This window comes from Takifugu flavidus, chromosome 9 (genome assembly GCF_003711565.1).
Source record: "Takifugu flavidus isolate HTHZ2018 chromosome 9, ASM371156v2, whole genome shotgun sequence".
Taxonomy (NCBI): Eukaryota; Metazoa; Chordata; class Actinopteri; order Tetraodontiformes; family Tetraodontidae; genus Takifugu; species Takifugu flavidus.
The window spans coordinates 8,728,664-8,741,739 of NC_079528.1; the positions used below are offsets into that span (position 1 = coordinate 8,728,664).

General features: G+C 52.3%; 1 pseudogene; it reads left to right on the plus strand.

Moving 5' to 3' along the window:
• The first annotated feature begins 8,345 nt into the window (after nt 1-8,345).
• LOC130531889 (uncharacterized) overlaps nt 8,346-13,076 on the plus strand; it is an 8,743-nt pseudogene continuing 4,012 nt past the window's right edge.

Here is a 13,076-nt window from a genome sequence, read left to right on the forward strand (position 1 = left end):
ATGTGCTGTGAAGGCTGTGAGTAAGCTGATGGGATGGTTGCAGAGACACTCGGCTTCTTCAAACATGCCTGCGGGCGAAACGGAGCCGAGCCCACGGCGATGGAAAGATGAGGAAGAATCAGAGTTGCTGCGCTGTGACAACGTTCAGACGCAGAAGTCAGAACAGATTCCCCCAGCTGTGATTGACCCCCGCGCTGGCAAAGCTTGACAAAGTTACAAGAGGAGGAATCACGGAGCGAAGAGGGGAAGACGCCGCTGCAACAGAGCAAAGACGCTCTGATTTATTACATTTGATGGAGCTTATCGGTGGCAGCGGAGGCAGATTTGAGCCGCCAGCCGCTCGACTCCAGAGCGACACTTAATTCCTTTAAGAGTTTTCAGACTTCTGGAAGTTGGAGCATGTCTGGATCCTCGGTTTGACCTGTGAATGTTTGTGACAGTGTGACAAGCACCGACTGTTGGCCATGTCAGAACTCTTGTAGCAAAGATAAATCTGTCATAGAAGTAGAGGCGCCTCTACCGCCCCCTCTGGTGGGCTGGAGTACAGCAGCACGTCGATAATTAACCAAACTGCTGTAAATATAGAAGGAGACACAGAAAAGTTGGAAATTAGCTGAAAATTGATTCTCTGTAGATAAATGTTAGCATGCTAAGCAGAACGAGCGTGGAGGACTTCAGGCAGCTGGACAACAAATGTTAAATATCCAGGCAGCAGTTCGCGTGGAAACGGCCTCTATTTGCTCCTCTGTTGTTAAAGATAAAAGGAAGATTTCCTGTTTGCTTCTCCGCGTCTGTCTGATTGTTGTGCTGATGCAGCCGCAGCGTTTCCTCCCCCCGACTGTGGAACACGTGGCTGTGCTGATAGCGAAGGCTGCAGGGAACGCACCTGAGAGGGCTGCTGATTTATTGCCCGGCCAAGGCAGAAACACGTCACCAAGTCAAATTAGAAAATGCTGCACAGGCAGCTGAGCTGAGCGGGTTTGGATGTGCATCAGCCTGGGACCCTGCAGGATGTGCATGTGCATGTGCATGTGCAGCTGCAGTCTGAGCGCATGCACGCACGCCCCCAGTGCAGCTCACCGTCACAACTGATGATGGAATCTTTAATAAAAGGAAAGTTAACCAGCGGTCACCTACATCACTTTAGTTTCCTGTCAGTTTACTGAGATCAAAGAGACGTAAATTCACAATTTCTAAAAGAGAAAAGTTAAAATCCCAACGGATGGAAGGATGGATGGAAGGATGGGTGGTGGAAGGGTAGATGGATGGATGGTGGATGGGTGGGTGGATGGATGGACGGGAAGGACTGGCTGCTAACGTCGTGAATGCTAACAAGCCCATTAGTTTGTCCAGGACCGTCTCTCACATTCCCACCACCCGGGACCTCTCTGCAGTCACATGACCAGCCTGAGGTGCCATGTGGTGCTGACCTCTGACCTCTGCAGCTAATGATGCTGGACATGTTTCAGCCAGCGACCTCTGACCTTCACAGAGGTCGTCACCAACCATTATCCTGCTTCTCCAGCGGCCTGGGAAGAGCTGCAGGTTCCTCGGAGCGCGTTCCCAAATGTGAGTGAGTTATTGTGGATGTTGATGCTGTCGGCAGAAGCCAACGAGGTTCTGGATCTTCGGTTCAGGAGGAGTCCAATTAAAACGTGACGACTGTTGATGCAGCTCCTGCTGTTCTGCTCCCATCTGCTGTTTGTTCACAACATAATTAGAACTTTAGTTAAACACAGCGATGATTAATTATGTATGATGCCAGAATCATCCCGGTCACATCTCACAGATCTGAATCATCCTGAGGAACCAAGAGGCTCCTATTGGCTCATGATCGGGGATCTTTGATGATCCGGGATCTTTGATCGGGGATCTTTGATGGCCGGGGATCTTTGATGATCGGGGGTCTTTGATGACCGGGGATCTTTGATGACCGGGGATCTTTGATGACCGAGGATCTTTGATGACCGGGGATCTTTGGTGACCGGGGATCTTTGGTGACCGGGGATCTTTGATGACAGGGGATCTTTGATGACTGGAATCTTTGATGATCGGGGATCTTTGATGACCGGGGATATTTGATGATCCGGGATCTTTGATGATCGGGATCTTTGCTGTCCTGACTCCGGCTGAAGCTCCTCATGTGGCTCCATTTGTGACATTTCACACGAGTGTGACGTTGCTGTCCGGTGGAGGCGGGTCACCACGAGGCGGATCACCACGAGGCGGGTCACCACGAGGCGGGTCACCACGAGGCGGGTCACCACGAGGCGGGTCACCACGAGGCGGGTCACATGTGCCGAAGGTGGATCTGAGTGTGGAAGATGAGCCAGCGTCCTCGCCGCTCCAGTTAGCTCACATTTAGGAGCGGGCTCGTAAACAGCAGCATCATCTGCAAACGTGAGCGTTCCAGTGGCGCCGCCGCGCTGCTGAGCGCCACCATCAGCTGATGCCGATGACCACGGATCAGCGAGTTCCTCCGTTGGCGCCCGGACGACGGTGGAACACGCTGATTTCTGCGTCTTTGCAGATTCAGACGAGGATAAAGGTCACAGTTGTGGAGCTTCTGGGAGAATCTGAAGTTTCTATGGAAAAAGATAAATGAACAAAACATCTGGGCATCGCGGATTTCATGAGAAGCTTTTGGATGTCGTGTGATTTTCACCTCATTTCTTCACGTTTTCAGTTATTTTTTAGTGACGTCTGGACGAAGGATTTGAACATTGCAGTAAAAATGAGCGTTTTTAGTCCAATAATGTCTGAAAATAAACATCTGCTTCATTCATTCATGCTACGCTTAATATAAACATCACTGAGGCGTCATGTGATCTGGTCATGTGACTCGAGAACGAGTCAGTGAGGAGGAGCAGACTGTGTGTGTGTGTGTGTGTGTGTGTGTGTGTGTGTGTGGTGTGTGTGTGTGTGTGTGTGTGTGTGTGTGCAGACTGAAGATCTGCTGAACTGTCCAATATTTTCCACCACAGTCAACAGTTGCCTGGAGGCACTCAGGAAGCTCCTGTTTGGTTCAGAGTCTCTGTGCTCCATCGTTCATAAGCCCCCTTTTTGTAAGAGCAAACATACACACACACAGAAACACAAACACACACCTCCTTGGGCTTTATTAAGTGTTCAGAGAACATAAAGTCAATAAATTGGAAAAAACAGCTTATCTTTGATCCAAGTGTCTGATGAGTCTCGTGCAAAGCACTTAATTTCACACACACACACACACGCACGCTTCTCTCTTCCTTCCTTATTCTCTTCCACCCTTCTGTAATTCCCATTTTTCTGTGCTTCTACACTTTCTTTCTCTCTGGTGCTTTCATCTAATCTTCCTCACTTCGCCTTCCCATCGTTCCTCATGATTTAGACCTCTGTTATTTCCCTGGTGGGGAGCCATCACCTGAGCCCCCTCCCCACATTACAGCAGGAGCAGAGCAGAGCTGAAGAGCTCCTCAGTCAGGAATAGATTTCCCTCCGCAGCTTTTCCCATTATGCTGTTTTTCGCTCCAGTTTTTCATCATTTTTCATGTTTTGACATGAAAATATTCGGGAGAAAATGAGCCAGAAAGTGATGAAAATGTTCTGCGAGGGGGGAGAAGATGAAGATTGTAATGAAACGTATCTGAAATATGAAGAAGATGAAAATGTTCCAACGCTTCAACAAATCCCTCATTTGGATTGTTCGGAACCAGGCAGATACCAGCCAGCAGGGGGCGTCTGTCTGATGGGACACGCGAACAAATACGTGAGGTTTCTGCCCCTGCAGCCCGCCACCAGGGGGCGCTCACTGCCGTTTCTGGGAGATTTCCCCTCTCTTCTGACGGCCCGATCAGGATGAAATGCAGACGTGCTTGAGCTCCTCCAGGATTCCTGTGAATCCGGGTCGGTTCCCTGAGTCTGTCTGTCAGATGTTCAGCATGAAAGGAGACATCACTGTAATCGTCATCGCTCAGATCTTACGCGTGTTATTCCAACGCGCTCGCGTGGCGCACGCATCCGTCACCCACGCCGCTTCACCTCAAACATCCCAGAACCAAACAAATGCTGAGAACGGTGGCGTGACGGAGCAGAACCGCCTGGAACGTTCGGGAACAGACGAGTGTTCGGAGTCCTGGAGGAAAGTGTTTGATGGACCACTGAAGCGACGGTCGGAGCCCCTAAAAACTGGGCACGACTCCTAAACGGGAAGAACACGTCTGTCCCAACATCCACCTGAGGAAGGGAGGAAGGAAGGGAGGAAGGAAGGGTATGAGGAAGGGAGGGGGGGAGGAAGAAGGGAAGGGAGGGTATGGGGAGGTATGAGGAAGGAAGGAAGGTAATAAGGGAGGGGGGGGGAGGAGGGAAGGAAGGAGGGAAATGAGGGAGGAAGGAAGGTAATTAGGGAGGGGAAAAGGAAGGGAGGAAGGAGGGAGGAGGGGAAGGAGGGAGGAGGAAGGGGGAGGAAGGGTGGGAGGAAGGGAAGGAGGGAAGGCAGGGAGGAAGGTAATGAGGGAGGAAGGGAGGGGGGATGAAGAAGAAGTGAGGGAGGGATGAGAGGAGGAAGTAAGAGGGAGGGGAAAAGGGAGGAAGGAGAAGGGAATGAGGGAGGGAGGAAAGGATGAAGGACGAGGGGAGTAAATGAGGGAAGAAGGGAGGGAGGAAGGAAGGAAGGAGAGGAAGGGAGGAAGGATAGGTAATGAGTGGGAGGGAAGAAGGACCGGGAAGGAAGGAGGGGATAGGATGAGGAGGGGAAAAGGAAGGAAGGAGGAAGGAAGGAGGGAGGAGGAAGGAAGGTAAGTAATGGGGAGGGGGGGAGGAGGGAAGGAAGGAGGGGAAGGAGGGAAGGGAAGGAATGGGAAGGAAGGAGGGGAAAAGGGGTAAAGGGAGGAAGGAGGGAGAGGGAGGAAGGGGAGGTAATAAGGGAGGGGAGGAAGGAAGGAAGGAAGGAAGGAAGGGAGGGAGGAAGGGAAGGAGTAAGGGAGGGGCGGGGAGGAAAGAGGAGGAAGGAGGTGGAAGGCAGGGAGGAAGGAGGGAGGGAGGAAGAGTAGGAAGAGAGGAGGGAAGGGAGGGCGGGGATGAAGAAGTGAAGGGAGGGTGAGGAGGAGGGAAGGAAGGTAAGAGGGAGGGGAAAAGGGAGGAAGGGAGGAAGGAAGGGATGGAGGGAGGAAGGAGGATGGATGGAAGGGAGTTGTAAATGAGGGAAGAAGGGAGGGAGGAAGGAAGAAGGAAGGGTATAAGGGAGGAAGAGGTAATGAGGGAGGAAGGAAGGGGGAAGAAGAAGGAGGGTAAGGTAATGAGGGAGGGGAAAGGAGGAAGGGAGGAAGGAAGGAAGGGAGGGAGGAAGGAAGGAAGGAAGGAAGGGAATGGGAGGGAGGGAGGGAGGGGAAGGAGGGAGGGAAGAAGGAGGGAAGAGGAAGGAAGGATGGAAGGAAGGAAGGAAGGAGGAAGGAAGGAAGGAAGGAGGGAGGGAGTGAGGAGGGAGGAAGGAAGGGAGGGGGGAAGGAAGGAAGGGATTAAGAAAGGAAGGAAGGGATTAAGGAAGGAAGGAAGGAAGGAAGCGTCCTTCCTTTACTTTATTACTTTCATTTCTGTTGTTTTGCCTCTCGGAGGAGGCGATTCATCACTGCAGCGCCACAGAAACACCAAACTCCGACGATGATTTATCTCTTTATTCTTCCACTTTCTTTTCTTGAGTTTTTTCTCCTTTTATAGAAGAGCTGAGTCGTGATGGATCATGCGACTCCGATCCGAGCCAGAACCCAGTGCATACTGGTCCATACTGGTTGTTTGAATGGGGTTGGACACGTGACCACTGAGGCCTCGGAGGCTATTTGGTGTCTCCAGGTTCAGACTCACTGGCGCCCCCTGGTGGCCAATCCTGTGGTCAGAACATGATGAAAATCCTCATCTTTAGATGGTCCTGAAAGCTGCTCCGTATCAAGTTGATGTGATTTTTAGGTCATTTAAAATAAGAAACATTTGACACCATTTTCTTATGTATTTGGAATATTTTGCTGGTAGCTGCGACATTGAACCAACCGCAAATCTGGTTTTTCTTTGTGATGCTCCACATTTCCAGTCCGACCCAGATTCTCTGGGCATCACCTTCCATTTAAAAAGGGGGAGAACAATAACATGAAAACATAACGAGCAATTAAAGGGACGACAGGAGTGAAGGTGGGTGAAGGACGGTGGCCAACAGCATCGCTGGGCCAGAAGACCGCACGTTTCAATTTAAATGAACCTTAGAGAGAAGAGGAACGTTGGCAGAACGAGTCGTCCCCTGTTCCTCATTTTGCAGACATCTCCTGAACTTTCAGAGACCTTTGGCCTGGAGATGATGTTTAATTTCTGTCCCTGATTCAGGACAGAAGTGAACGATGTCAGCAGCCATCTCCAGAGGGGCCATTGTCCTTAATTACAAGTGTGGTTATCTCCACCATTCTGCTCCTCCTCATCACCAGCTCCTCTGACTCATGCAGAGGAGGCAGCAGGTCACCTCCAGGTCACTCTGTTCAGCTGAACATGCAGAAGAAAAAGGCTCTGGTAGAACACCTGCTGCAGGAGAACAGAACCTCTGAAGACACGCTAACAAACCGCCGCGAGGCTAGCAGAGACGCTTATCTACGACGCGCAGCTCCTCAGCACGTTTCACACCTGATTAAAGGTGACGATCAGACGTTTTGGCTCCAGAATCCAGAAGGTGAGGGCAGGTGTTCAAAAAAGTTCCTGCATGAAGTGAAGCTAACTCGGGGGTTGCTGTTGTTTAGCATCAGCGATGTGGGGAAGCTCAGCTCTCGTTTCTACATCTCATGATGTTGATCAGGCTGAAGTGACGCCTCTCGGACCTCTGCTCCGGTCTGGAGGAACACTCACGTTCTGGGCTCATCATGTGACCAGGCCTTCCAGCCAACCGCCTCTCGTGGAGCACGACGGCCCAGGAAGCCATTAAAGATGCCTGGCTGAGGCCAGATGGTCCGTGGTGGAGAGAGGGAGGGAGGGAGGATGGAGGGAGGATGGAGGGATGGAGGGAGGATGGAGGGATGGATGGATGGAGGGAGGATGGAGGGATGGAGGGATGGAGGGAGGATGGAGGGATGGAGGGATGGAAGGAGGATGGAGGGATGGAAGACCTGGATGGAGATGGAAAAACAGCGAGGTGGGAAGGTCAGGAGCAGAGGAAGGAGAGAATAATGGAGCAACAAATGGGGTCAGAAGAGGGATGGCTGGGAGGACAGGGAGAGAGGACAGGAGGACAGGAGGAGAGGACAGGAGAGAGAGGAGGACAGGGAGAGAGAGGACAGGAGGACAGGAGGAGAGAGGACAGGAGGATAGGAGGAGAGGACAGGAGGAGAGAGGACAGGAGGAGAGAACAGGGAGAGAGGAGGAGAGAGAGGAGGACAGGAGGAGAGAGAGGAGAGAGGACAGGAGGAGAGAGGACAGGAGGAGAGAGGACAGGGAGAGAGAGGACAGGAGAGAGAGGACAGGAGGACAGGAGGAGAGAGGACAGGAGGATAGGAGGAGAGAGGACAGGAGGAGAGAGGACAGGAGGGACAATTTCCTCCTCTTTCTTCATGATCTCATCATGGAAGAAAGAAAGACAAACTGCTGGGTGCACACACACACACACCCACACACACACACACACCCACACACACCCACACACACACACACACACCCACACACACACACACACACACACACACACACACCACACACACACACCCACGGTTTATTTAGCCGCCACAGATAGATGCTAACTGATGGAGCTGTGAGCTGCAGCCTGTTTCGCCGTCAGACTGAAAACATCATCTGAGCTTGTTTCAGTTTCATGTTCTGACACCAAGAACTTGGTTCATTTTGGATCACAGCTTGTTTCTAACTGATTGGATCACCTGTGTGTGTGTGTGTGTGTGTGTGTGTGTGTGGTGGTGTGTGTGGTGTGTGTGTGTGTGTGTGTGTGTGTGTGTGTGTGTGTTGTGCTCAGAGCAGATCTGCTGGGACAGGTGACGTAAGAAAGTGGGAATATCTCCGGGTTAACCTCGTGTTCCCGCCCAGCGACCTGCGCGGGGGTCCAGGGCCTCATCTGTAACCAACCTGGGGCCCCTGCTAACGCTAACACGGACGCACGCGTCAGCACTGGGCTCTGCTGGCGCCCTACAGGAGGTGACCCGGATACTCGCCCAATCCGCCGGAGTCACGAGGTTAACGCACGCAAAGGGGAAAACCGCGTTTGCTGCTGAAGCAGGAATGAGACCGGAATGTTCCCGCGACTTAAGTGGGCTAGAAAATTCCGACCTTTAATCATGTGTTCTTGCACAAGTAGGAATAAGACGGGACTTGGGACAGCTAGGTATCCCACAATGCATTTCACCTCCAGCAACAACAAGAGCGGCTCAGGAGTCCCCGCCCACATCCTGAGCTTCCTCATTAGCAACGGCGCTTTTATTTTGAAAGTGCGGTTGAAGCTCGTGAGCGGCGTCGGCTGGTCTTCGTCACGTTAACGATCGGTGACCAAACGGAGCTTCGACATCCGGCGCTGCACGACCACACGTGCACGACCACACGTGCACGTGAGGCGGAGCTTTGGCTGCGCTCCAGCTGGAGCGGCGCCGCTAACGGCTTCGTTAGCAGGGGTCAAACCTCAGGGCAGAGGGTCAGACAGGAGGACGCTGGTCCAGGTTCCAGGAGCAGAAGCAAGGAAGAGATTAAAGCTAACAAGGTTGGATCAGGTCCGTCTGGACCAGCGGTGCTGGAGAACCCTTCTGCTGAGGTTCTGAGGTTCTCCGGTCCCTGATGACCACAGAAGCCTCCTGCTGGGTTCAGGGTGTGAAATCTGGGAATTCTGACCCAAACAGCAAAGGTAAACCAGACTAACCAGTTCTGGTTCTGTCCTGGTCCAGGAGGTCAGGCTAACGAGGAGCGGCTGGTCTGATGGTGGACGTGTCCTCGGTGTGAAGCGTCTGAGGACGGGACGCAGGTCAGGTGACGTCAGCGCCGACTGGTTGTAACAGCAGATGTAATAACACATCATGTGACATGACTGGACCGCACTGTTCCGGGTCAGAATTGGAGCGGTGTTCCGGGTCAGAATCGGAGCGGAGCGATCTGTTGAAGAGATCTGTTGCTCTCGGGACGGCTCGTGGAGACGTTGGCGCCCCTCTGCCCGCCTCCAGCTGGGGCTTCACCCTCACTGCTGCTGTTTCCAGAGCCGGGTCCCAGGGGGCGCCGTTGGGTCGTGTTTATGGCCCGGACCGTTCCGATGAGAATCCAAAGAATTCTGTACCTGCAAATGAAAAAGTAAAAAAATTTATGTGGTTCAATGTCCTCGTCTCAGAGCACAGCTGAGTGTGTGTGTGTGTGTGTGTCTGTCCTGTGTGTCCGTGGTGTGTGTGTCCGTGTGTGTGTCCGGGTGTGTGTGTGTGTGTGTGTCTGTGTGTCCGGGTGTGTGTCCGTGTGTGTGTCCTGTGTGTCCGTGTGTGTGTCCGGGGGTGTGTGTCGTGTGTGTGTCCTGTGTCCGTGTGTGTGTCCTGTGTCCGTGTGTGTGTCCGTGTGTGTGTCCGTGTGTGTGTCCGTGTCTCCGTGTGTGTGTCCGTGTGTCCGTGTGTGTGTCCTGTGTGTCCTGTGTGTCTGTGTGTGTGTCCGTGTGTGAGTCCTGTGACATTCCCATGTACGACCGCCCTCATCCAACATGCACGCAGCTCTACCGTGCACGGCTCAGCTTTATTGGCGATAAATTACATATTGATTGGACGGCGTTCTCGGGAAACGCTGAGTTTGTGGTTTGAGCGTCGAGCTTTGGCCTGAAGGGACGATCGAGTTCCTGCCGCTTGTTCCCACGTGTGTCTCCCGGCATCAGCAGCACCTTCGTTACCACCGACTTGGCTGGAATTTCATTTTCAGTGAAAGACCTGGATGAGATGAGGTGTGTTTACACGCGTTACCTCATAAACCAGCTTGTGTGTGTGTGTGTGTGTGTGTGTGTGTGTGTGTGTGTGGGTGTGGTGGGTGTGTGGTGTGCGTGTGTGTGGTGTGTTTCTTGCTACATTCTGAATACTCCTAGCGAACACATCTTCAAAAGATTGTTGGAGGGTTAACACCTGGTTTTAAGGTTAGAGGCGAGGTAGAGTTTAGGTCAGGGGTCAGAGTCTGTTGTAATGTTAATAAAGATAAAAATAAAGAGCATAAAGAGCAGGTAGTGTATCCTGTCCATGAAGTCCTCACAAAGGGAGAAGCACAAGGATGTGTGTGTGTGTGTGACCACGCGACTCATTGAAGTGAGCTGCAGACATCCTGCTGCTCAGCTCATTCACAGAGATGATATGATGAAGAGACTCCTGCAGTGTGTGTGTGTGTGTGTGTGTGTGTGTGTGTGTCCTGTGTGTGAGTGTGTGTGTCCTGTGTGAGTGTGTGTGTAAGTGTGAGAGTGTGTGTCCGTGTGTGTGTCTGTGTGTGAGTGTCCGTGTGAGTGTGTGTGTCCGTGTGTGTGAGTGTGTGTGTCCTGTGTGTGTGTCCGTGTGTGTGTGTAAGGGTGTGTGTGTCTGTGTGGTGTGTACGTGTGTGGTGTACTGTGTGTGTGTGTAAGTGGTGAGTGTGTGTGTGTGTCCGTGTGTGTGTGTCCTGTGTGTGTGTCCGTGTGTGTGTGTACGTGTGTGTGTAGGTGTGTGTCCGTGTGTGTGTCCGTGGTGTGTCCGTGTGTGTGTGTGTACTGTGTGGTGTGTGTGTCCGTGTGTGAGTGTGTGTGTCCGTGTGGTGTGTGTGTGTGTACGTCGTGTGTGTGTGTCCTGTGTGTGTGTCCGTGTGTGTGTCCTGTGTGTAAGTGTGTGTCTGTGAGACTGGTCAGCAGCCAAAAGCTCCATTTTAATTCAGGCGTCCTGTAAACCCTCCTGCAGAGCTGCCGGGGCTGCTCCGCCCTCGCCGCCCTCGCCGCGGCGCCCGTCGGAGGAGCATTAACACCCCGGATCTCCAATCACATCAGCGCCATCATCACGCTCAGGTGGCCTCCAGTGTGCTGATGCTGCACGTTGTGCTTTTATGTGTGTGTTGATGTTCCTGCCCGTCCAGGATCAAGTCACCTGACTTTATGGAAATGTGGAGACATAAAAGCTGGCGATGAAACCGCCTGTAAAACCTGCCACAAAGTGGACCGGAGATCCAGACCTGCGCCCCGGTCCTGGATCAGGAGCTGCAGGAACTCTGAGGCTGGAGCGGTGGATGCAGATGAGTGTCTGCTCATCAGATCGCTCTCCAGCAATTAGAGGAATCAATAAACGGTTAACGTGGAAAACGCTCCGTCGGCAAACGGACCGGAGCCGCTCGGATCCACGCGGACGCAGAGTCCAGCTTCATCTACAACATTTGCATTTTTTAATGTTTCCAGGCAGATGTCTGATTGATCTGGTTTTATTGAGTCTAAAACAGGAAGTGGAAACAGCAGATGGCTGTAAAAGAGGACACCAAATTACAGCGTTACCATGGCAACAAACGAGCCTCTGCTGGAGACCCCACATTTATTGTCCGATCAGTCGCTTCTCTGCTTTTGACTCACTCATCATCTCAGTTTTGCACCTTTCATCCACTGGTTCCGTCTGGGCCCGACCGCGTGGCCCCTCCTCCTCCTCCGGACCCCCCGCGATGCTCTCTGAGCTCCATCTGTCAGCGCCCGGGTCCACAAAACCAAACCCAGCCTGATGAAATAGCGTCACATCAGCGTTTTTATGGGGCGGCAGATGTCTCAGTGTTGGTGGGATCCGACCCCGTCTGACAACTCTGCAGCATCATCCTCTCAGCGCCCGCTGTCATGGCAACAAACGAGGAAGCAGAGCTCAGAAGAATCTGGGCTTGTTCTGTTGATGGTTCTGCTGATGGACAGTGTTGACCCGTCATCGGTCGGCGGTGACGTGGCGTCCTGCAGGACAACAGGAAGCTAAAACACAGGAGAAGGTTGGAACGCTAACGAACGCTAGTGAACGCTAACGAACGCTAGCGAACGCTAACGAACGCTAGCGTGCAAGTTCTGCTGAAGACCAGAACCCAGCTCCCTTCGGTCTCCTCTCGTCTATTTTTAAGCACATAAACGGTGACTTCATTTAACAACGTGAGTCGTTTCTCCGTCTGTAGCTCGTCTGTGAGTCACGCCGCAGCTCGTGTGAACGTAAATAGATGCAGCAGCGAACACACACGAGTGTGTGTCATGACACACACACACACACACGAGTGTGTGTCATGACAGCCGCTCGTGTGTTTCAACAGGAAAAATAACAACACAGTTAATGTCACATGACAAACAAGACTACAAAGGATGGCTCAGGGGCACTCTGGCAGTGAAGAGAGTCCATCCTCCTCCTCCTCTTCCTCTTCCTCCTCCTCCTTCAGGATCACTTCAGGAAGAACCCTTGAGCAGGACCAGGCTTATATGGAAGGGGGGGAGGTCCTGATGGACAGCAGATGTAATTAGAGGAGCAAGAGGAGGAAGAGGAGCAAGGGGAGGAAGATAAGGAAGAGGAGCAAGAGGAGGAAGAGGAGGAAGAGGAGCAAGAGGAGGAAGATGAGGAAGATGAGGGAGAGAAGGAAAATGAGGAAGAGGAGGGAGAAGGAAAATGAGGAAGAGGAGGGAGAAGGAAAATGAGGAAGAGGAGGAAGAGGAGGAAGAGGATTGTGATTGGAAACAAACCTACAATGGTTGTGCTACAGGACTCAGCACAGCTAGCTTTAGCATTAGTGCACGGTTTACTACTGTTAACATGATGTGTGTGCACGAGAGTGCACGAGAGTGCACGTGTGATCACGTGTTAATATACGTGGGATCCTAATGAATGTGTTCCACTCATAGCATGGGGGCCCACTGTGTTTCTGTGTGCGCATGCACGTGTGCATGTATTCAAGAGTGCACGTTCATTTTTGTGCACGTGTGTTGTGGTGCTGCAGCGGAGGAGAATCCATCATTGTCAGGATTCTATTGATGTGAACATCAGACTCAGCAGGGTCCGATCACCAAGATGCACCAGGAAGCACTCGCTGTAATTGGCACACACACACACACGTGCACACACACACACACACACACACGTACACACACACACACACACGTGCAC